Source organism: Lissotriton vulgaris, chromosome 12 (assembly GCF_964263255.1).
Source record: "Lissotriton vulgaris chromosome 12, aLisVul1.2, whole genome shotgun sequence".
Taxonomy (NCBI): Eukaryota; Metazoa; Chordata; class Amphibia; order Caudata; family Salamandridae; genus Lissotriton; species Lissotriton vulgaris.
In genome coordinates, this window is record NC_141700.1 from 309,028,372 (window position 1) to 309,054,795 (window position 26,424).

The window sequence follows — 26,424 nt, forward strand, 5'->3', positions numbered from 1 at the left end:
ATTTTATTTATCGCAAATTTTCTTTAAGCATTAAACACTTTTTATGCCTGTTATTATGTTGATATCTTTTTAAATACATGTCAATAAAACTTTACGCAAGCATAACGTTTTATTGGCATATATTTAAAAAGATATAAAAATAATAACAGGCATAAAAATGTTTATGCTTAAAGAAAAGAAAATAAGGAAAGTAATAAAACATGTTCTTTGGTTTGTTAAGCCTGTAGAATCAATGTGGGGCACTGGCTTGTTAGAACCTGTTTAGGTCACCAGTAACCACTACATGCACTGACTCTTGGTTACCAGCTTTCACTCACTCATTCATATAACGAAATGACATTTCCAATATTTCAACCTTATTTTACATTTTAGAAAATGCAAATGATGGTGGAGCGGAGATGGAGAGAGGTATGGGAGGTAAGAGGGTGGCGCTGTTGCACTTGTAATCCCTTCCAGTGATTTTTTTCAAAAGAAGAGGTGTGATTTAAGGGACGATCATGTTTGATTTTTAAAGAAATCAAAATAACTTATGAAATAAATAAAATGTACCTTTATGAAACTGTATGTGTTACAAAGTGGATAAATACATCATCTATGCATAAAAATCGAAGTCTTTTTGTGGATCTTAGGAGAAGAAGTTTGCAAACATAACATGTAATTACTCCAATGTAAAAAAAAGTGTAGTGTTGAACCACAAGCAAAAACCTGCTCGGGCAAAAATGCCACCTCAAAGCTGTCCGTGGAAATTTACTGTTTACCTCCAGCATAAATGTGGGCAGAGGGTAAAACCAATATTGGAAAAGAATGGCGATGCAAACTGGGAAAATGTCATAGCTTATCTTTGAAATAAAGTGCATCATTGGTATTGTGGTTACCACATCTCTCGCTGTACTGCAGTTTAAGATAATTATAGTGACACACAAAAAGGAAAAGCGCCTTTTCAACAAAGTAAATATATGTTAAGAGTCATCTCTGAAATATGCCTTATAGTCCCACAGAGCTTATATGCTTAACGAATAAAAAGGTGGCAGACAATATATTTGGGAAAGTGTGTCCTCAAATTCGCTACATTTTTAAAATTTATTTTCATTGTGTAGGTTTCTCAAAATGAAACCCTTCATTTGGAAACATTCTAGTTAAACAATTCAAAGTTATTTTCCATTAAATTTTAAAAACCTAATTTAATAGTGAAATCAGATTTTTGAGAACATTAGTGGAAAAGTGACTAATAAAATATACTTTCTGTTGCCTTAGATAAATCTGACTCATAATCAGTTTTGCTTATCACCTTACCTTCAGAGGACAATACACATGCTTGGCTATAGTTGATGATCCTGCTCTCGAGAGGACAGTAGTCTGGTCTCTGGACCTTTGAAGAAGGGGTTCTGTCTATAACTTGCCAATTAACAGGCAGGGATTACCCATCTATGAGAGGGGTAGGATTAGTTGTTAGAACAATGGGCAGCCTTCACACTACGGCGCTTATTTACAAGCCCCTTGCGCCATTGAGGCGTCATTTTTCATGTGGGAAAAGGTGATGCACCGGTGGCGCAAGAGGCTTGTAAATAAATAAATAAGCCTCTACATGTTTGGAACTGGATAGTTAAAATGGGGCTGAAAGGATCTGCTCTTGTTCATTCCTAGGGCACTTCCAGACTCTCAGGACTGAGGCTGTGTTAGGGGATAAATAATTATTGGCCCCGCTAAAGAGAAGAGACCTCATCTTAAGCAGGGAATGGTTTAGGAAGAGGCAGAGGCACTACTGATGGAAGGGGTAAGATATTTGGATTATAGGGCTTGTTTTTACAGTAGAGCAAAGAGGCAGAGGCGTATCTTCTTTTAACTTGCTCCAAGCACACAAAAAGCATGAGCTTTCCTGAGTCCATAAAGGCCTGCCTGACCCCTGAGGACTGGCTGCTTGATGAGCCCTGAATGGAGACAGACCTGGTACCTATCCCTGAAGACACAGGGCTGCAGGAGTGACCAAGAGGAACCTTCCAAGCAGATAGATACAAAGATACAAATGGTTCATAGATTTATTTCCACTTCTGGAAGACCAGTACAATATGTGGAGTCTTACATAGGGATGTCATGCCCTATGCGGGCAGGAAAACTAGGTTTATCCGACTTGGAGTTATTTTCTGAACTGAAAACAGATTCACTTTGTAGTAAAGGGTTCCAGCCTTGTGGAGCAATACTAGTCTACAGCTTCAAGCTTAGCCCTGCTAAATGATTTTGAGAACCGAAAAGTGACTGAGGACCTGATATAGAGTTTTGCTGAGTGTTACTCAGTCACAAATGTAAAGGCTATCCACCTCCACCTTATTACATGTACCATAGGTTGTTAAGCACTTATGTTATGGTAGATGGGATAGCCATCACATTTCTGATGGTGTAATCAGACCTTAAGTCTGAAGGTGAAAACTTGGACCAGAAGGAGAAAGCAAATACATCTGAGCACCAATGCAACTTAAGTGGATAGGAGATACAACTCTGATCCTCTAAGAGCTTTTGGAAACCAAACCAATGGCTTCAGTGAAAGCTCAACTATGATGTATCCATACTCAAGGAACCCTCACAGTCTTCAGCAATGATGCTTGACCCTGAAAGACCCTGACCTTTAGAAAACCAACCAAGTCTGAAGGTAAACGTTTGGACTTGGGCAACCTGCTTAGTGTCTCTGCAACCACTCCATCGCGTTCAGTCTGAAATCATAGTTAACCAACAACACATCAAGTTTTTACATTGGCACTTTACATTTTCTAGGCGGTTCTTGTCTTAAAGAATTTTTTTTAAAGATATACCCCAATCCCCATATCTTGCTTTAATAATTTTGATGTCTTTTTGCACATTATATTTTTTCTCTATTTTCATTAATTGGTCTGCCCATTGTATTTTGTTGTATTGTTGACTTTGAAATTGTTGCTACTTCTGAAACTTAATGTGCATTTCTCTTGGGGACTGCCTTTTGCTTTTATCACAGCTATCTAGGGTTTAGCAGAGATTCACAGTGACTTGGGCTGGGACTTAACTTGGGTGTGTTCAGTAAGCTGCAAAGCAATATCCCCTTTTCCCAATTAATAACCCCCTTCCTGACAATCTGGCATGAATTTTGTAGTAGAGGGAAGAGTGGAGAAGTGTGGCTCACTGGTTAGAGGAAGCAGACCTGGAAGCAGAAGTCAGCCCGGGACCAGGGTTCAATTCCCGCCTCGGCGGGGTCTTGAGTCCTAAAAAAAACTGTCCATGGACTCGACAATTCTCGCTCCGGTGCCTACTCGATTCACGGGTTCACACTCTGAGACTATGGGCAATAGCTTGCTTAATCTCCACAACTTAATCTCCACAACGGCCCCTCGCAGCGGGGATGCCTGGCTTTCACCTTGCGGATACCCTGCCGGGGTTATCTCACAGGGGAATACCAGGACGGGTTCCCTAAGCAAGCGCTTAGAAACCGCTCGGTGATTTGCGCTATATAAATTCCTGTACATTTACATTTACAAACACTGTCGGACAGGCTAATTTGAAAAGGAGGTATTTCTTATATAATGCAGTAATTTCGCCAGGTAGGTAAAAGGGACTGCAGTTTCATATAATGTGATGACATTAAAACAACCAGGCCAACTAGCCTGATCCCCATTAACTAATTGTAGCACTTATAAACACCTCTTAATCTCAAGCTTTACCCTGGCTGACCCCCAACTCTTCGCACTCTTTGTGAATTGCCGGTGTTTCGAAACTGTATTTCATTTGTATTTACCACTTTCACATTTTATCCGTTTTCATTTTTAATATTATGAATCTGTGTTTATGGTTCTTGCCAAACTGGTTGACATTTCCTGAGAGGATTCCCACCATGACTGCAATTGTTTCACAGCCTCCCCAATATTTCGAGAAGAGACCGAACCTCTCTGTATGACACTTCTTTGGAGTTTCTAATTGCAAAAAGTTTAATTATGCAGGACTCGAAAGCGTGGCATCTGATTTATTTTCACGAACTCATTCTGAATACAAATGTCAAGGTTTTCAGTGCAATTTATTTCGTTTTTTTTTTTATAAAATGGGACAGTACATTTATTTTGCTAAATGTGAGCAGTAGTACCATTTTTAGCATCATGAACATCTGAAGGAGGTGGCCATTTCTGTTTACTCCTTTAATAAGCCAATTTTGAGTTTTCTTTTCATTTTTTTAATAAGCAACTGCCCGGCAAATTGTTAAGAGACCTCTTTAATTAGATCATTAGCTTGTACTGTTAATGTTCCATGTAAAGGGCCAATAAAGCATAGTAGAATTAATAAAAAATGCCCGCTTCTCATTTAATTTAGTCTCCCCAAAGTCATTTGGAATTCCTAGGCAGAGGGGACGTGGCACACCCTATCTGAGAAACCAAACAGGATTGACAGGTTGATTAAAAGGGCATTGTCGCCTGGTCTGAAACGAAAACCAGTTGGCAGGAGAAAGCTACATTTTTTTAATCAACTTCCTTGCACACACCAGAACTGTTCTGAAATGTTTCTTCAAACAGGCACAGGCTGATCGCGCAGGCAGCTACCTCTGGATGACTCCATCATTGCACTGTTTATCTCCAGCTGTCCAAGACATTTTCTGAGGATTTTTTTCTTCTTTTCCACTCCCCTTCATACGGATGGATTAGAGCAACACACGGTTTACATGCTGCACATCATTAGCCACCCTCCCTCACTACCAGGCGAATAACAACTGGGCTCTATCACCAGGACATTCATAACACCTTGACACTTTTACAACTGTGCAGCATCCTTGCCAGAGCAATTTTCTCTTCTAACACATGGAGCTAATTCTTGGAACACCGGCTGGAAAGCTTTGCATAGAAAATGGCCCCCACTTCCCCCACCCTCTACCCTCCCTAAATGATTCAGGGGTGCATCACAGAGCCAAAGCTGAAATGAGTTATCTCTAAAACCTTTACGTTCATCATTTCGAAGGAGTGTTGCTCTTATGGAAACCTTTTCTCGCTGTCATTTGCAGGCAGATGTTTATGCAGCGGAATCTGCGCGTGGAGCGGGTACCAGAGCGCGGCCATTTTAAGACCGCTGCTTGCGCTAGGTTGGACTAATGCGCCCTGCTTAGGAGTCTCTAGGGGATTTTCCTAAAGAAGCTTACCTCAAAGATGCTAGATCCCCAATTAAAATGAATCTTATTTAAGCACCCTATTTTCGGGAGGATTATCCTCGTCTGTTCCAATTTTCTTCCTATATTCTTTTTTTGCTTTTTGGAGGGGAAGTGTGATAGCCTCAAAAGAGGAGCACCCTTCATGGATCTTTGCCGCCACTCTTATGTTTTTTAGGTCTGATTGGTGGATTATTATAAACATGGCGGAAAATACAAAGGGTCTCATTTGCGAGGCCATTGTGCCACCGTTGTGTCACTTTTGTTTATGTCCATATTTGCAAGGCCATGTAAAGTCACCCTGCATGACTTTTCACCGCCTTGTAAATTGTAAACATGGGCCCCTTTCATGCATTGCTCTGTGTGAAAGGGGCTTTCCTGCATTACTCTGCATGAAAAGGCATTCCACAGGTGTTGTTGTGGGCGTTCCCAAGAAACATCCAGGGAACCTGAGACATTCCCAGATTTACAAAGTTTTGAAAAGCTGGGAATTTGTCAGAATCCTACATCTCCCCAGTGGAGGCATAAGAGTGGCGCACAGGAGAAATACTTTTAGTTTGCGTTGTTCTTCCCATTTCAATGCTTTCTGCATTCTGCAGCATGCATTGAAAGAGGAAAATGCCATCAAAGATTGTTTTTGTGCAGGAAGGTGTCCCTTCCTCCACGTAAAACATCATCCCTGAAACACAGCCGTCCTTGTAACATGACGCAAGGCTGCCCGCGCTGGCGCATGCCGGCCAATTGTGATTCAGCGCAGGGCAAAGCACACCGATGCATCATATTGTTGTTAATACTACACATCCCAGTGCTTTTAAAATGACGCAGATCAGTGCAGCAAAATGGCTTGCAGCCCCGGGATGCATCATTTTTTTGTAAATGAGGTCCAAATTGTTTATGAAAAAAGAATTTAAATAAGTGTGCACCTGTGAGCGCCCAGCTGCCCTATTCTAATTCTCTTAGTATTATAATTAGCACTTGGGATCAAAGTCACTATACTGCGATGCAATGCGACATAGCAACGGAAGTTATTGCACTGTGTTGCATCAAAGGAGAAAGCAGTAAAGCAATATATCTACTGAGATATGGCACAGTTCTCCTCTCTGGTAGCACTGGCATACTTCTGGATGCCTAGCACCAATGTAGGCACCCTTGTGCCGCAATGCAAGCGTACCTGCAATGTGGTCAGAATAGTATTCTTAGAGGATTATGCTTCTTTAAATGTGTTCTGCAAATAGGGAGAAACAGGCAAAAATAAAGATATTTCTCCTTGTCACTCCAGTCTCTGGTAGGAACATTATTTTAATGCAAACCCATGTTTACTGGCTTTAGGAAATATCGGCTTGCTTCAAAATATATGGGTGGATGCATGGGAATGCCCATGCTGCACTGATGAATTGCCCCCCGATGCAAGGTAACGCAAGGCAGTACTATGTGTTGTATTTTGTAACTCTTGGGATAATATCCCATACAAAGCCACGCAAACCTTGAGCTACGTGGCTTGATAAATCAGAACATGGATTGGCTTCTGGGCCTCGAAGCATAAGCTTAGTAAATCTGGGCTTAAATGCAAATTGAAGAATTCAAGCAGTGTAAATAACAGTACTAAAAATATTCAGGTCAATAATATTCAAGTTTATCCTTCGCAAAAGGAATAAAAAAAAAATAAGTCCTTTTGTGTTTTTGAAGTGTCCAAACCCTTTCATAGGGCCATGGGGCAAAAAGGAGCTAGCGGGCTTCATGGTGGAGGACAAGGCCTTTTATTTTGATCTTCCAGGCCCTGATTAATATTGGTCCTGAGCAACTGGGCCAAGTACTTGACTCTCAGTAGTACCGTGGGTTGAGCAGATCAAATGTTTTGAGGGGGTAGGTAGATGTGGGGGTTAACATAGGTGCACAGCTCAAACTCCATTCAACACCAGTATTAAATGATTGTCCAGCAAAATACTTGCTTTTAAAGCGAAATATTCACAAACAATATACATAGTCCCCCGAGGTCAGTGATCTAGTATTCAATCTCACTTGACACACTGGCTACAGCCCGATCGGCGGAGCAGTAATATACCTAGTGGCCCCCCTCTGGCACAGGGGGTTGCTGAGTTCACTTCACACATGGTCTTTGGCATGATTGGCACAGCATTAATCTTTACTGTTGCCTCCTCCGGCATATGGTGTAGTCGACTTCAATTTGCACACAGGTTAGAGACCTATTAGTGCAACTACAGCTATATTCAAGGGGGATCTCTCTGGTGTACAGGGTCATGAACTGAGAACTGCACATGGCAGCAGACCAATCGGTGCATCAGTCATCTCCTCACACCTCACTATAGGGATCCAATCACCAGGACTCGCTACCTCCAAGCGCTTCCCCTGTTCCTCACTGGGTACACTGGTCTAGGCAAACAGGCAGACGCTTGTGCTCCAGACTCCATGGGTAGGTGGTCTTGGTTTTCCCTGAGTGATGTCCCCTCACACTGCTGGGAGACTGACTGGCCTTATCCTCCTCTCCAGGTCACAATAAGGCATTTTGCAGTACTTCTCATCCTTGTACAGCCTGACCGGTTGCTTGACAGTTGAAAATTTTGGAGGCCTTGAGCTCCTCTTCCTATAGTCCTTGTTCCGACAACAAATGTGATTTAGGTTCAGAGTCTTTCAGGTTTGTGATCGGGGTCTGCTTTCTATTGAAGTGCCCACTTCTCTCTCTTGCTCTTTATCCAGAAAGCAGTCTCTCACCGCAGAGGCAATTCCAAATCTGATAGCCCCACAACATGGAGGTGAATATATGTTCACTCCAGTGAAAGAGGTAAAAAGGCCTGTTCACTTCTACTGATCACTACATAGTATGCTGCAACCATCACACTCATGACATTTAACTCCCAGCAAAGGCAGTAGCCTTGCTCCACTGTGATGGAAGTACGTTGGCGCCCCACCTGGTCCCTTAAGACCACAATCCATGAGATGACAAACCTATGTCTTGGGGTACATGCATGATTTTTTTCCACCAAGGCAACAAAAATCAGCATCAGGGAGCCAGATACCATTGTAGCTGGGGCACTCAGAGAAAGGGACTTTTCCATCCCAATATAATGATTAAGCGTCAGGTTTCACAATACGGTCCTACCCTGTACCCCAGTTGAGGGGGAAATGATGAAGAACTTTCAAATATGACTACCCATGTTATAAAAAATAACAGTAAACCCCCTTGAACATGTGGTCAATAGGCTAAGTATTATGAAGATCATGGAAGCTGATGCATCTCAACTATGCAAGCTCTACTCCACAGTAAAGGTAGTGGGTTTCTAACCAGGCAGAAGAACAGAAACTTCATTAGCAGACTTTCAAGAAGATCTCCTTCTCTTCTTCCTTTTCTGAAGGTGATTGAAAATCCTTATTTTAGTCGGTCAACTGCTTATGATGCTTTGAGCTACATAAAATGGCTGGAGTGACAAAAACAATGGTCTAGAATATTGACAAGCTTTTTGGCAGCCAGCATCGAGCAAACCAGAACTATCTCCTCCTCATTCATCGTACATTAAATTTACCTTAACCAGTGCTCCCAGGGATCTCCTTGATCTCAATTCGTATTCAATATCTGCATGAGACCGCTAGCTCACACTGTTTTTCAGTTTTATTTCAGTTCCAGTTGTACAGAGATGATATACAATTCGTTATCCTAACTTAAATAAAAATACTTAGAAAAGAAGGAGAGCTACTTGTGTCTACACAGCAGTAAGATTAAAACTCTCAGAGTCTAAGATCACATGAGTCAGTCTTTCATTTAATTGGCTGGGAGAACCTAAAACAACATTTATCCTAGCAGAAGGAGTACAGAGCATTGGGGAATGATTTGAAGAACAACTTGCCATTCAGTAACAAATCACATCAGGGGCAAAAACACCATGCTTTGCCCTAAACTGGGGGAACATTTTTTTCTTCTACACCAGTTACAACATTGATTTGGTGAAATCTAGGCTTAGATACTGTAACACTGTCTATATTTCCACCCCTGTTGAAACAGAAGAAACTACAAAAGCAAGCTGATTCACTGTGTCTCAAGCCTAATAAAACTGATTGCATTACACCAGCCCTAAAAAGTCCTTCACTGTCTCCCTTTGGTTCACAGAATATAGTTCAAACTTATCTCTGCTATCTTGAAATCCTGAAAGTCCATTCACCAGAATACATGTAGGGTGAAGCCCAATGGTTGAACATTGCCTTCTCTGCAGATTCACCCCCAAACATTTTCCTTCTTTCGTCTTTTTTTTATTTCTTCATTTGAGGTGTTATCATTGATGTCATAATAATCCACGGTTCAAGTCTTAAGTGAGGTCATAAGCATTGCATGGTGGAGGTGCAAGTAACAGTTAGCTCTTCTAATTATCACTGGTGAATTTCTATGTTTTTTTAGTGCAAAATGTTAATGTTCTCACTAACGAATTCATCCAACCATTCAGATATACAACTATTTTTTACCCTTAATTTCTCGAAAACTACTGACTTATACCAAATCACAAAAACCATAATCTGCAGACCAAGATCCAACTGCCCGCCAAATTTGGTGTAATTCTGTTAATCAGTTTTTGCTCCAGCCTGTCTTAAACAAGTATATGGAAAATGTATCCGGATTTTGTGTTTCAAAACCTTTTCTCTCAACCCCTGCTTGACATTTCACCTCAAAACTACCCAGGACGCAGCTGAGGTGGATGATCTCTTTTTTTGTGTGAATGTTTTGTGAAGGTTCGTCAAACAGGGCCAAAGTTATTAGCAAACTAAAAAATTTAACCTAGTGGCAACAGCCACTAGGAAATATATATAAATGTATATATAGGCCACCAGTAGGTAGTTATAGTTAGGACATAGTTTCCATAGAAAAAGCGCTTTTTGATTTGCCTATAACTTTGGCCCCGTTTGACAATTCCTCGTGAAATTTCCAAATGTAATAGGCCACTCACTGCATCTGTTGGGTTGTAAGTTTGGGGTGATCCATAATGCGGGGGCTGAGAAAAAGGGGGTGTCCCAAAATGCTTTTTCTCAATGTTAATTTCTATAGGAAACTTTAAACACTGCTACAGACCAAACTGCTGAATGGAATTACACCAGATTTGGCAAACAGGTAGCTCTTGGTTCATAAAGCACTCTTTTTGTTAAATGGCTCAGTCCTTTATTTTAGGCCCTTGGATGGGCAATATGTACAAAAAAAAGCAAGGGGGCTCCCACCCCCATGTAGTCTCAGGGACTGCCCCCTCCACAGTGCTCATAGTGTGAAATGCGGGGGGCATGAGGCCCCTCCGCAACCCCGGGGACTGCCACCTCCTCGGGTCTATGTTTAAAAATAATGTTTGGGTGGCTCCAGCCCCTCACACAGTCCCGGGAACCACCCCCTCACTAAGGCTATTTCAAAGATGGGATGGGGCCACGCAGCTCCTCTCCTGGAGCCATGAATGGCCCTGGGCCAGCTCCAGCAATGTCCTGGGGTGCCTACCAAGGACATCCTTGAGGTCCAAACTACCCATCCTGTTACCTTCAGTAGGTTCCACACAGCAGGATTGCTGAGAAGTTGTCAGAGGCCACACACCCTTTCTTCACCTCTCTGCAAATGTATCTCCCGGTGCACTACTAGTTGAGGATAAAATCCCCTTGGCTCCAGAGGGACCTTGGGGGGCAATAAACCCTCCTGGTACCTCTTGTAAGTCCTACACAGTGGATTTCCTTAGAGCTGGAGGGAGGCACAGCCCTCTTTCTCCTCAACTCTTCAAACGTGACTACTAGTTAAAAAAATCTTGGAAATTCACTCAAAAAAACAACGGTTACAGGGACATTATAGTTAGCAAATAGAATTAAAAAAACCATAGAACTTCACTAAATATCCAAATGTTGCAGAGACGTTATAGTTAGGATCAGATTTTAATCATACAAAACCAGAGAAATTCAGCCTTTATAGTAAGCTGAGTTAACTATAACTTGCGCTTCTGCAATGCACTGCTTATGACCTCACATATTACATCAGTCATGACATGGTCAGTGACATCACTGATAACATCACTGATGACATCTCAAGCATGTGTATCTTAGTGCATCAACGTTCGCATGTGTGTGCCTGGTTGTGTTAGTGAATGTGTCAGTGCGTTTAGGTGGGTTAGCATATGTATTAGTGTCTGCCAGGGAGTGTAAATGTATGCATCAATATGTGTCTAGGTGTGTCAGTGTATGCATCAGCATGTGCCTGTGTGTTAATGCATGTGCCTGGGTGTGCAGGTGTGTGTGCCTAGCTGTATCAGTGTATTCATCAGTGTGTGACTGGGTGTTTTAGTGTATTGATCAGTATGTGCCAGGGTGAGTCAGCGTCTGCATTATTATGTGCTTGGATATGGCACTGTATGCAACTGTGAGTGTCTAGGCATGTGAGCATATGGATCAGTGTGTGCCTAGATGTGTTAGTGTATGCATCAGTATGTGCATAGGTGTGTCACTGTATGCATTGGCGTGGAACTGGTTGTATCAGCGTATGTATTAGTATGTGCCTGGGTGCGTTAGTGCATGCGTCAGTGTGTGTCTGAGTGTGCTAGCATAATTAATTATGAATATAACGTATATGTATGGGTAGTGTATGGATGGATACAAATTTAAATAGTTACCTAACTTACTGCCAAAAAAGAGGTCCTTTAATCTGTGAAAAAAGAGAGAATAAAAATAGAAGTTAAAGTTGCATATTATACATTTCTCTATTAAAGGATATTAATTTGTAAAAAAGAAAAGCTAGTGTTAATATCAGAACACAAGACATTTATATAATTCATAACAATTTTACATATTATTAAATCATGCCATATTCCTTCCTTTCACTGTTTTCAGGTTCCAAATGTTTACACTATAAATGTAGTGTGTATAGATGCTCCTTACTGAACACTAGGGGGAAAAACTGTCATATAGACTGTTAAAAAAAAACCTTAAGTACATAGCACGTTATTTCAAATTAACATTACTCTGCTTCACACTCACTACAAACATTTACCTCACTGTTTTGCAAATATCTGTAAAATAGTATAATGTTTGATCTAGATATATAATACAATTAATGTGTTTGAATAAAAGTGGAATATAAAAAGGCATATGAAGACATCACTCTCCGTAGGCCGAGTGAAGTCCTCAAATCTGGTAATCCATTCATCAACAGTGAAGCATATCAGTGCTGCAATTTTTTAATAGTTTTCCAACTGTTCTTCAAACATATGTTCTAAATATAATATTCTATGGATCCACTTAAAGTTTTTAAAAATATATAGAATATCCCAAAAATGTTTTAAGATGAATAAGATTAGCAGTGCTCCATTTTCTCTTCAGCATATGTTTGCCCTGGATTGTAGTTTTTCATCTGTATTTCCAATTTAGTGCTATCTCTGTTATTTTCTTGCACGAGTAACTACATCACGATATTTGTAATTTATTATAAAGATATTTCACTTATTAGGCCAAATGATATCTTAACTGGTTGTATTAGAAGTTTCTGAAGAGTAGCATTCCATTGTTTTAGTAGTAATCCTCCTTAGAACTTTGGTTCAAGAAAGCGAAGGTAAGAATTTGGTAGTTTACACAGTAAGCTCTGCTTGAATATAGGGTCTCCATTCTCTGCTTTGCTGCCTTACCAGACCCCAGGATTATCATTGGGGGCTGACCGCTGTGATCCCGGACCGCGGAGGGGGCTCTGTTCCGTGTCCTGTGACCCTTGCCTGCCGCACCGACTGCATGTGGGGGTTTTCCTGAGGCCTAGAACTACAACTCCCGGGCTGCCCAGGCTGCCCAGTGAGGCGCGCACCACCAGCGTCAATATCAAGCACCCTGAGGCGCTTAAATCATCATCACGCCTCCCGCAGCGCGAGGGCGTGCCCGTCAAAGCCCAGAAAAGACCGGGCTGTGCCCCACATTTTTTGATTTCGCCGCTTTACCTCACAGTGCTGAGAATAGATCCAAGTAGCGGTAAGGTTGATTACGTTGAAGTCATTATACTGCAAAGGACATACTTTTACTTTTCAATAGAAAACTTTTTTGGGACCTTCAATCTTAATACTGGAACATCATCGTTTCACTTTTTGGCTTTTCTTCATGTATTATGTAAAATGTATCTTTGTTTGATGTTTTAAAATTTAAATCCTTCTTTGTGAAGCACTTATTTGTTGTTCCTAAGCTTGTAAAGGGGGTGTAATTTACTTACTTGTAACCTACTTCACAAAGGAAATGGGGAAAAGGAAAGCTGCTGAATTAGCTTCAGGAAAGAAACAGATAGCAAAGCTAGCAAAACTAAAGAAACCACCATAAACAGCAGCTGAAAACTGCAATTTAGACGCAATCGATGAATTGATTGAGGAGGTTGAATCCATGTTGTCAGCAGGGAGTGTGAACAAGACAAACAATAGAGGTAAAATCTCCTCTTCTTATGAAAAGAAAGATAAGGGTGTCACCACGTAGCCAGAAACCCCTACAGTCATAGTGCACCAAATAAATGGTGTAGACCTAGTTCAAACACCCCACACATTGTTTCACAGAAACCAGGCCAGAATACAGGTACTACTCCCTCTCCTGCTGTAATAGATAAAGATGGTATGGAAATGGTTCGACATAACTCATTGGATAATGGGGTAATAACTGTTGACTGCTCTAATAGATTTTCGCCACTAGAGCTTAATGATGAAGAACCTCAGGGGGATTGCTTGAAAGATACTGTTGTAACCTGTATGAGCGATTTACCTGTAACAGAGGAGCATCTAAAGGATGCTATAGTGCCCACCCATAAACTGGTAAAGGCCCTTTTTGAAAAACTGAATATAGTTCAAGAGGAGGTCATGGTTATAAAGAGAATGATTGAGGCACTTACAATACGCCCTCTCCTATTTCAGATACTATTTCAATAGTTAACCTTGGTGTAAATTTATCAATGGGGAAAAAACTCGACCCCCCCCCCCCCCCATTTTTAGTAAACTAACAAATAAAATTACCAAGGAACAATCTGTGGATATCCCATACAAAGGAAAATCACTGTTACCACAAAAAGCCAATAAAAGATCATTGGAAAAGGGTGGGTTGAGAGAGAGCACAAGTTTCCGGGAATCCCAACAGTTTCTCAATAGAACACCATCATCTAGGTTCCCCCCTAATGAGAACCAAAAAAGAGATGTCACCAGGTCCTTGGACAACCGATATTTACCAACTTTCGGTTCCAGGGCAGATAATATGAGAAGTTACCCTGGGGTAAATGAGTTGAATATCATGAAGCACCATAGTAGTTATAGTAGAAGGGATGAAAAGCAAAATGTGCACAGTATTTTTTTAACTAATGTACAGAGAGAAGATAAGGACTCTCTTGTCAATAAAGTTACCCACTGGTTTAGAAAGGTAAGGCAATGCTGGTCCATTATTAGATCAGACATAAAAAATGTAGAAAGGATCCCCCAAGATATAGGGAACCTAGATGATATAAAAGTATCTTTCTGGTCCAAAAAAATCCCTGAAAATGTAATTATCATGAATTTAAGATCCCACCTCCTTTTCAAATCAAACATTTGTATTAGACAGTGTAGAACTGAGGGATATGCTGACAATTTCCAATATTAAAATATACAACCTTGTAGTGACCTAGAGGCAATAGATTGACTATCTCAATCTATAGATAGACATCCTGAGCCAATTGAATTACTTTGTTCATCTGCACAAGTTAGTCGGTACCTGCAACAAACTGATGAGCCCAAAGCTCCCTCTTTAGGTTCCAACACATTAAATGAAAGTAACCAACAAGTTGTAAATGACCATAGGGATGTTGTAATTTGTACATCTGATGTTGATCCCACAAGAGATTTAGGGCCCGATGTAGGTAAACGCGATTTTCCGATTTCAAAATACCGAGGCGGGCCGAATCGGTATTCTGAAATCGGAAAACGAGATGTAGGGGAAAAAAAGCGAATGAATACCGAATCGGTCGGCATCGGTAATGAGAATCGGTACGTTCCGATTCGGCACGGTCTGAATCGAAAAGTACCGAATCGGCTAACAACGAATCGGAAATTACCGATTCGGCTACCACCGAATCGGATAGTCCCGAATCGGCGAATACCGATTCGGTAAAAGACGAATCGGTAAAATCCGATTCGGCAATCATAGATTCGAAGCCATGAAAACACACCCATGGCGAAAAAGCCCATAGGAATGCATTGAAGGAACCGATTCGGCTTTTACCGATTCGGATAATACCGAATCGGATTTTACCGATTCGGCTATTACCGAATCGGTAAAAGCCGATTCGGCAAAAGCCGATTCAGCCAATGAGGTGGCTCCCCCTCCCCCACCCAAACAGGGAGTGGCAACCCTGGCAGGTGCAGCTAATTAAGAAGTTTCTGGAGAGTCAGCCTGAGCTCAACACTCACAGTTAGCAGCAGTGGGAGTAGGAGGTTGCCAACTGAACTGGAGAACATGGCAGAGCAGTCAGGAAGCCAGAAGTCCTCCCAGAAGAGGAAGCCGAAGTTCACCACCACCGAACTTCAGGTGCTGGTCGAGGAGGTGGTGAGGGTGCACCGCCAGCTGTTTGGCAAGCTGTCCCTCAACGTGCCAGACAGCACGAAGAGGAGGATCTGGGCCGACATCGCCCAGAAGGAGAATGCTGCGGGTGTCACCCCCAGGTCCATAGAAGAACTGAAAAAGAGATTCTATGACATCCGCAGCCTCACGAAGAGGAAGCTGGCTGACATACAGAGGCAGGCTGGACTCACTGGAGGAGGCAACAACCCGGCGCCACCCCTCACCGAGCTGGAGGAACTGGTCTCCAGCACCATTGAGAGGGAGAGTGTCAGTGGAATCGGACCCTGGACAGCTCTGCGAGAGCTACAGCTACAGGTAAGAAGCATGCGCATCATGACACACCCTACCAGACACCTCCCCATTAGACACAATGCATAGGCAAACCCCAGCACAGTACCGTCACCAACATACAAGAGACAAGCATCATGGTACATGTAGTCAGCAGAAGTTAGCTAAATATGGCAGTGCAGAATCACAAGACAGGAAACAGTGTGACACAGTGTAAGGAGATGCAAGGACATGTGGAATGCTATAATTGTACTGAATGTAATACATCGGCACTCAGTTTACAAATGCTTCTTTGTACCTAGGGGCCCCATCAGGCGGAACAACAGTGACAGCAGAGGGAGCAGCACCGTCCAACACTGCAGTCGCAGGGCCGAGCACCAGCCAGGCTGGCCAGGAGGAGGAGGAGGAGGAAGGAGACACCACAGGGCTAGGTATGGAGGGAGTCCTGGTCATTGACTACGATGCACTGCACTCCCCAGTAATGGCCAGCACACCCCCCTTGCAGTTCTCCCCCGAGAACTCCCCTACAAGGGACACCATTCCGCCTACACCAGCTCCTGCCACAACCGTGGCCTTGCCACCTGTTCAACCTGTCCTGGGAGCAGGGGCTCAGGGACCGGCCAGCTTCACACCCCCACCAGTGGCACCCCAGCCCACTCAGCAGGCCGGAAGCAGCGGTGCCCGGCGCCGTACCATCACCACCACTGCTGCACCAGCACGGGAGGGCAGTGTATTCCTGGGCCTGGAGGGACAGATGGTGAAAATTCAGAGGCAACAAGCAAGATCCACTATGGCCTGCCAACGCCAGCTCCTGCAGCACAACATGCAGATGGGGGAGTTGGTCAAGGGATTCCAGGCCGTCGTGGAATCCAACAAGGAGGTGGCAGCAGGGTTAGGCAGGCTAACCACTGCCATCACCCACTCATCAAGCAGACAGGAGGAGCATGAGCTTGTGCGCAGGCGGGATGCCCGGGTTTTGAACCGCGCCATGGGCCGCCTTGCAGCGGCGACGGCACAACTGTGCCATCGCAGCGCCAACCAGGAATCTGTCCTTAGTCAGCATACGGCTGAGCTAACTAGGGGGATGGCCCGGATCACCACTGCCATGGAGGCCATGATAATTTCAAACACTGCCTCCAATCCGGCCCTGGACCTGGGTGATGCTGGGGACAGCAGCAGCCGCAGCAGCCCGGCCAGCGCTGCGTCTGAGCCACGGAGGAGCACCAGGCGCTCCGCTGATGCTGCAGGGCATTCAGAGGGGGCTGAGGGACACCCCAGTGGGTCTGGCAAGCGGGCAAAGAAATAGCCTGGCAAGGGCGGGTGAGGCAACCAGTACCTTGGACTTTATTTTATTTACCACACTCCATTTTTTGTTGCACATCAGTGCTGTAACTGTGGTGCAACACTATTAAAATTTGTTTTTTCCAAGCAACATTTAGCTGTCTTTGCATCTGTACTCAGTCAGAAATAGTTCTCAGTGATCTCCTCACGTCTGTATCTGCCATCACTTGGCGTACACACCCCAGCTGGCTGTGTCAGTGGCACAGCTTCGTCGTCGTCATGGTCCTCGTAGTCAGACAACTCCACCTCAGTGCCCTTCTTCACCGCAAGGTTGTGTAACATTGCACATACAGCTATGATCTTGCAGCAGGTGATGGGGGTATACTGCCTTGCACCTCCACTCTTGTGCAGGCATCTGAATCTACTTTTCCAGATGCCAAAGGTCCGTTCAACAACATTCCTTGTGCGTATGTGGGCCCGGTTATACCTCCTTTGGCTGGGTGTGGAGGGGTTGAGGTAGGGGGTGAGTATGAATGAGCGGAGGGCATATGCACTGTCGCCTGGAAGAGAAAGGGGTCACATTAGACACATGCATACATGTATTCCACCTACCTACTATGTGTTATGGGGGTCTGATGATGTGTCTCACCTAAGAGGTATCCTTCTCCAAATTCGCCAGCCATCAGCCGTGCATATATGCCGCTCTGTTGGAAAATATAGGAGTCATGGGTACTCCCTGGAAATTTTGCTACCAGGTCTGTGATGGTGCACTTTGCATTGCAGATCACCTGCACGTTGATGGTGTGTGTAGACTTGCGATTGCGGTATATGTATTCGGTGTCCGCTGGTGGGCAAATCGGAATGTGCGTGCCATCTATGCAACCGATGATTTGGGGAAATTGTGCCATCTGGTAGAAGTCAGCTTTGGTTTGTAGCAGTTCTGCGTGGGTTGCAGGGAAAGAGATGTATTGGTCCATCCTGTGTATCATGGCGTCAAGGAATGTGTGGAAGAACCTTGACAGGCTGCTCTGGCTCACCCCTCCTGCTGCTGCTACACCACTTTGATAGCTGCCAGACGCTAGCAGGTGTAGGCTGCATAGCACCTGGATGTGCGCAGGGATGGCGTGTGCCCTTGGGGTGTGGTGGTCCAAGAATGGCTTGAGATCCCTGATGAGCTCAAGTATGGTGTCAGAGTCCAGCCTGTATCTCTGTAGTATCTCTGCCTCTGTGAGCATGAAGAGGGTTATCCTCTGTCTGTAGACCTGTTCATTTCTTAGCCATTCCCTCTGTCCTTCCTGCTGTAGCCGTAGCCGCCTCGCAATGACATAGAAAGCTGCCATCCTGCAAGTTGCAATGCATTTTGGGACTGTTTATATGGGTTGAAGTTGGTTACCACCTGATTGCAATCCATGGTAAATACCGAGTGAATTCTACCGATTATGAGCCGATTTCGGTGTTTCTGTGCCTCCCTACATCTCCCCAACTGTCGGAATCGGGGAATTTCCCGATCGGCGATTCCTACGAATCGGCATGTTTTCCGATTCGGCTCATGTCCGAATCGGTCTTTCTACCGATTCGGTACATGGACCGAATCGGTGATTTTCCGATTCGGTGTCACTAACGATTCGGTACATGGACCGAATCGGTGATTTTCCGATTCGGTGTCACTAACGATTCGGTACATGGACCGAATCGGTGATTTTCCGATTCGGTGTCATTAACGATTCGGTCAATGGACCGAATCGGTGATTTTCCGATTCGGTGTCACTAACGATTCGGTCAATGGACCGAATCGGTCTTTGCATCCGAATCAGTGTTTTTACAATTCGTTACATTTCCGATTTTCGGTATGTACGTATCGGATTCTTTCCCATTCGGTACTCATTCCGAATCGGTTTTCACTCCGATTCTTTATGTTTTTCGTTCCCTACATCTCGATGGCTGTTTACCGATCGGTAAGGGCAAAAAATCGGTATTTTCGGCCGTTACCGATCGGTAACGCCCTACCTACATCGGGCCCTTAGTGAGGGAAGTTGCATTAATTCAAAACACTCCTCAAGCCCCCTCACAATCTCTATTCCATCGTAGACTTAAAAGTATATCTTGGAACATAGCAGGACTTATAAGAAAAATGCAAGATATGGATTGGCAAACTTATAGTGCTATGTTTGATATTTGTTTGTTTCAAGAATCGTGGGCAACAAAATCCTTATTTAAAAATGGCTATAGGACCTTTAGCATTGAAGCACGTCAATCGGCTAAAGGGAGACCTTCAGGTGGGCTGCTAGTCTGGATAAAGAATGAAGTAAATGTCTCTGTAGATATACTATCTACTGGCTCTGATGATGTTTTGGGACTAAAACCTAACAACTTAAAAAAGTATTATTAAACATATACATACAAAGTAAGTATTGTATGTATATGTTTAATGTTTATGTCAGACCGAGAGACCCATCAAAAGAGTTAGTAATCTTTACTCGATTAGAGGAGGTACCCTTCAAAAGACCTAGTCCCAATTGGCGGCGATTTTAACTGCTGCTACGAGCCGCTACAGGGAGTGAGTTCGGTCACTGAGGTGCAAGATCTTGTAATCGGCATTCCCCTATTGGATACACTGGAGACGATGAGACCCATTGTTTCTGCTCTACAGCTGTTTAATTTAGTATTGAAAAGGGATTAAGAGCGTGTAATGGCAGAAGCCAGCTAGATATCCAGCGCTCACATACTTTTTTGAGGGGATTATCCTCCTGTAGAATTGATTACATCATGATAGGTATTGGTCATTGGGATAACGTTGAGGGATTTATTGTGGATAGTGTCAGGAAAGATAGCGATCACTTTCCTTTATGCCTAGAATTTTCAGGGAGTCTTATTAAGTATTTTTTCCATCTGGACCCGTTATGGTTCCGGATGTAATCCAGCCTCAACATGCTAATAATAGGAGGGCTCTAAAATGGCCGTCTATTTTGGGCAATGCTTATCTTTTAACATTTTTGGCCGTCTATTTTGGGCAATGCTGATCTTTGAACATTTGCATATAATACTTTTGCTGATTTTTAACACAGTATTTAGTGGGGTCATTAAATGGCCCAACGATAACTCAAACCCATCAGATGTTGATAGATACTATTTGGCCCCACTTAACTAAACCAGCTTCTGGAAGTGATAAATCAAAAACCAAGGATGGTTGTACTAATCTTTGGTTTGACTCTGGCTGTTCCCTTGCTAAGAAAAACTTGTGTAAGGCTCTTGACTCTAAAAACATCATGTTGATTAGGAAAGCAAGGGTTATCTTCACTAGCGTCCAGAAAGCTGCACATAGGAAATGGGAAGATGACTGTTGGGCTGAATTGTTATTAGCTTCCAAAAATAATGATCAATTCCTGTTTTGGAAAATTTTAGTAAATGGCTAAAAGGCAGAAAACCCGGTGCAAGATTATCATCTGGACCCTAAGACTTGGTATAATCATTTTGCCCATCTTTATGCACCTCTTGCTACTGCTAATGAAGATTCTGTAGCTACTGTTATAGGATTTTTGTCACTGAGCCAAGTACCTGCTCTTCAGTTTTCCTTGTCAGAAACCAGAAGGGCAATTGATGCGATAAAATCATCCAAGTCACCAGGCCCCAAAGAGATCCCGGGGGACATATTTAAATATGAGCCAGATGTATGGGCCCCTTATATAAATCTTCTCTGTAACAGTATAGCCAATGGCCAGCCTGTCCCTGCTTCATGGAAAGGAGCAGAGTTTGTTCCAATCTACAAGAAAATTTCCAAGAAAGAACCTACAAATTATAAACCAATCAGTCTTCTAGATATTTTACAAAATATATCCTAGATAGGCTGACCGATTGGATTATGGATAAAAATATCCTCTCCTCCTGCCAAGCAGGTTTTAGAAAGAAAACTAATACGCTAGACCAGGTACTGAGACTAGTAATTATTGCCTGGAAGTATACAAGGCTGCGCCGTGGGAACTTGTATGTGGCCTTCATTGATTTGAAGGCCGCTTTTGATTCTATTCCTAGGGATTGTCTTTGGACTAGTCTTCTGAATATGGGGGTCGCAAGCAATATTGTATTACAGCTCATCAGACTACATGAGAATACATATGCAAAAGTGTGTTGGGGGAAAGGGGGTGAACTGACAGAGGAGATACCTGTAAAAAGGGATGTGTGCCAGGGCTGTGTCCTGGCGCCAACCCTCTTTCTCCTGTATGTCAATGATATGACTACAGCACTTAAAAAAGCTAACCACAATTCCCCGAAATTGGGAGGTGAACATATCTGTGCATTAACTTTTGCCTACGATACCATCCTGCTATTGCAAACCCCAAGGGGACTGCAAATTTTTTTAGATGCATTGGATGGATATTGTAAAAAAAAGGGGCTCAAAATTAACGCGATTAAAAACAAATATATGAGTTTTAGACCACACAGATGTTTCAAAAATAAAATGCAGTCAAGTGGAGTTAGCTTGGAACGGGTGACAACCTTTGTTTATCTTGGGTTGCACATAAATTCTAAACTTTCCTGGAACCCACAGATCATGAAATCTAAAGCTGTCCTTAACCAATACGCTGGCCCAATTGTAAAAGAAAACTTTTATCAACTTCATCAAAGGCTGTGACACCTGCTTTATTAGTCTACAAAGCTAGGGCACAATCAGCTGCCTTATATGGCTCAGAGTTATTGGGAGGTGGGACCCTTGCCCCATTAACTTTAGCAGAAAATAAAATTATGAGGAGATTCACTGCCCTCCCACAAAATACCTTAGTGATACCTCTAATGTTGGATCTGGGCCTTAAACGGATTGAGCACAGAGCCTTATGGATGTCTCTTTCCTATTGGATTAGAGTATGGATAACTGAAGAATTGCAGACATATAGAAATGCGATAAGTGAATTGATTAGTCTTGATACCTCTGTCACATTTCCTTGGTTGATCCATATCCGCACTTGATTTTTGCGACTAGGTTTGAATAGATATTGGGAGCATCTGGAACAGCTTTCCCCTGACTCGAAACTGGAGTGTAAAACTACTTTTTGGAGTTATATTGATCAAAATACTGCAGTATGCCCCGGCTATGGATCGCTTACTAATCGGTTTTTAAGTTTTAAAATAAGTCCCTTCTTCGAGCCGTTTATGGATGATATTGAGCCCCTCCCAGCTAAAATACTTTACCTAAAATTTAGATACGGTACATTGCAAATTAAGAAATTCACGTCTAGGTGGGGGGAAAATCCCGAAGAGAGCAATGATTCTTTTTGCACTGAGTGTGCCTTGGGTAGACAATAAGACCTAGCTCATGTTCTATTTTTCTGTACTTGTTATGAAATCCCAAGGAGAAAATGGATTCGCCCATTGGGTAGGAACTTGGGCATCAAACAGTAAGTTGAAATGTTACGTATTCTCAGAACAGACACCTCTAAGTTGGTCGTATTTGGGTTGAGCAGATTCCTACTAGCGACCAATTCTATTAGATTAAAACGAGGTTTAAAATTCTGAAATATGAGGGAATATGAAATTATATGATTCATGGTCTTGCCTAAGTGTTGTAACCTACTTTTAACTACATCTGCTTAACCACGTGAGAAATGCTGTATAGCAGGATTTTGTAGATGTTTTATCATCTATAATGTCGCATGTAGATGATTAGTAATGGTCCTAGGAATTATGAGTTAATAAGGGTTTTTATTGTTTGACTGCATTTTTGCGAAAAATATTCCCTATAGGTTGCTGGAACTTGGGATTAATTGAAAAAGTACTTTATACTGAGGACTTTTAAAATTGCACTTTGTAAATATTGAATTTATTACTGATATTATATGTAATATATGTCGTTGTTATCCTATTTATATATGTATTCTAAATGTTATTGTTATTTTTTTTGTTTTTGCTTCGATGATTCAGTGAATCGAATAAAGATGTTTTACATAATATAAGGTCTCTATCATCACACTCTGTCCACCCAGTTGTACTTTTCATTTAGATGGTATTGTGTTCAGATGTAAAATGTACTCGTTCATGAAAGATAACAGCTATACTGGTATATGTTTTACCAGAAACTAAGATTTATGTACCTTTAAACTTTGCAATTTGTGTTTCTAATTTGTGGCCTGATTATGATGTTGGCCGTCTGACCACTGATAGCCCTTTGGTCCAACTGCCATATCATGGTACTGGCAGCTGGACCCACAGCTGTCGGACGCAAGACCACCACCTCCACCAGGATCATAAATCCAAGGATAGGGCGGTGGTCGGAGGAGTGCCTCATTGTCATTACGATATCCCCTTCCAGCAGCCTTTTCATGGTAGGAACCCAACCATGAAAAGGTTATCGGAAAAGTATGGGGGCACCAAACACTCTCCACTTACGCTTGATGCAGTCTGAATAGGAATTCTGAAGGCCTTGAAAACCTGGCTCTTTAGTTGGAATGACTGGTTTTGCGCTGTCCTCTACCTTGTTTACTGTCTGTTATAGTGCTGGGACACCCCATCTTGGGTAGCTGCGAGCTCTACAAATGCCTTTTATTATTATTATTATTATTATTATTATTATTATTACTATATGTATAAGTGAGTCTCAGAGTGTCTCATTGTGTGTATGACTAACTGGGTGAATATATCAGTGAGCACATCAGTATATCTTTGCTGTGTCAGTGTATGTGCCAGTTAGTCCTAGGGTTTCTCTATGTGTGTATGATTGAGTATCTGAATGTGTTAGTCTACGTATCAGTGAGTCTATCGATATATCAGTGTACCTATCAGTGAGCACTAGGGTGCTTCAGTGTCTGTATTAGTGAGTCTAAAAATGTGCTAGAGAATGAATTGGTGTGTCCATTATTGTTTCAGTTTATGTATTACAGAATTCCAGAATAATGCAGTGTGTGTAGCAGTGAGTGAGTGATTGTGCTAATGACTGCATCATTGTGTGCATAGATGTCTCAATATATCTAGCAGTGAGTCCCAGAGTGTATTACTGTGTAGTTTCATCGTCATTCAACATCTTGCGAAAAATTAAGAAGCTTTTGCCATACCTTCCTACCACCGCTGGCAAAACTCTTATTTCAACCCTAGTGTTTTCTCGTACTGATTATTGCAATGCCCTTTTCCTCAACGCTCAAGAAAAAGTAATTTCCAAATTGCAAATGATTCAGAACGCCTCCGCCAGAGTTCTACTTGGTATCCCAATATTTACCTCTGTCTCAAGACAATTAGTTCAACTGCATTGGCTCCCGGTGAGGAGCCGCACTAAGTTTAAGTCCTTGTGTATTGTATACAAGGCAATAAACAACATGGGACCCAAATTTCTTAAAAATTCCCTTAAGCCTCTACCAACCCCCAGAACGCTTCGTTCCAACACCGCCCACCTGCTTCAAATCTCTAGAGCAAGGAAAGTCAACTGGGGAGACAGACGTTTTAGCATTGCAGCAGCAAGATTGTGGAATTCTCTTCCTCTCAACATTAAATCTAGCCCCACACTGCTTATCTTTAGAAAGCAACTTAAAACATGGCTGTTTTCGCAATGAACTAACGAGCAACCTTAGATACAGAGCTCTGCATCTGTTCTCTGAAACACTGGTAATAGATCTAGCTCCTAGCGCCGAGACACCCACGGGTAATTGTTGCGCTTTAAAAATTACATAAATAAATAAATAAATAAATATGAGTAACCGGGTAAATATGTTGGTGAACCCATTAGTATATCTTCCTTGTGTCAGTGTATGTATGAGTCAGTTCTAGGGTGTTTCTAGGTGTGCATTACTAAGTGTCTGAATGTATTAGTGAATGCATCATTGTGTCCATGGATGAGTCAGTGTATGTATCAGTCATTCCTAGAGTATATCAGTGTGTGTATAAGTCACTGGGTGAGTATGCAAATAACTGCATCAGTGTGTCCATGGGTGTGTCAGTGTACCTATGAATGTTTGACAGAATGTTTTAGTTTATGCTAGAGTGACTGACTCAGCATGTCTGTCAAGAAGTATGAAAAGAGAGAGTTCTCCCAAATATTTTGAGGCCCAGAGGGGGGAGACAAACCAAGCAAAAGGTAGACAGAACCTCTAGAAGGGCCTATATTTCTTTCAACATTGGATATATCCAAATAATTAGTAAAAAGATGCCAAAGAGAGATCCTTGAAATATTATTCAAACATGAAAAAATTTTATTAGGCTATTTTGTCATTTTTTTAAAAATTGGTTTTAGAGACTCTTATATATAAATACATTTCATTGCCAAAGAGCATGCAATCTCTTTTAAAGTCCTTTTACCATGTTCCGGTTCACAACATGGTATTAGTCCTATCTCTGTGTTCACGATCTTTCACCTGGCCCTAGTTGCTACATTATATTTAAATAGCCACACATGCCTGCTCCTGCCATATGGCGGAACTTTTCCAACAGAACCCCCGGTCGCGTTAGCAGCATCTCAAGAGGAAGGTAAGATCCGCTCTTCCAACGCGCTATGCATAAGCTTCCAACCGCATTTCGCTGTTACGAGCTCCTTGTGATGTTTAACAGCATTATCGGCGAGTCTTAAATCACTCTCCCGATTGCATTTCAGGCTTTGTTGTAATAGCCCGCGTGTACCTCTGACCGACATGTCTTTCTCACTCTAGACACGGTCATTCACCCGAACCACAGACGAAGAGTCGAACCCTCGATAGCGCCGTATGAGGGAAAATAACGCTACTAAACAGGTACGATAAACCGCCCACAAGTTCCATCGAACATAAAAAATGCCGCATTTACGTAAAAAGCAATAGCTACAATCTAAACCAATGTCACAATGTTTCACTGTGAGCGGAAACCGCCTTAACTAGCGCTCAGCTTTCTCTTTAAATCCCGTAAGTGTTTTTATTGCTAAATGCTGCACTAACCCATAAAAGCCATAGCTACATGCCACAATGTGTCACTGAGAAGCGGAAATTACCATAAATAACGCCTAGCTTTTTCTTCACGATAACAACAGGAAACTAAATACCGTAAGCGTTTCTTAGTGTAAAGTCTCTCCACATTAGAGCAGCCTCAATCAGGGAACAGCTAATGTTATCACTGCGTGTCCCGTAATTTCTGTCACATTTTTCAAATCGTCACCTATATGTGTAATTATTTTATTATATAGATCATGGCGCCTTAAACCAACC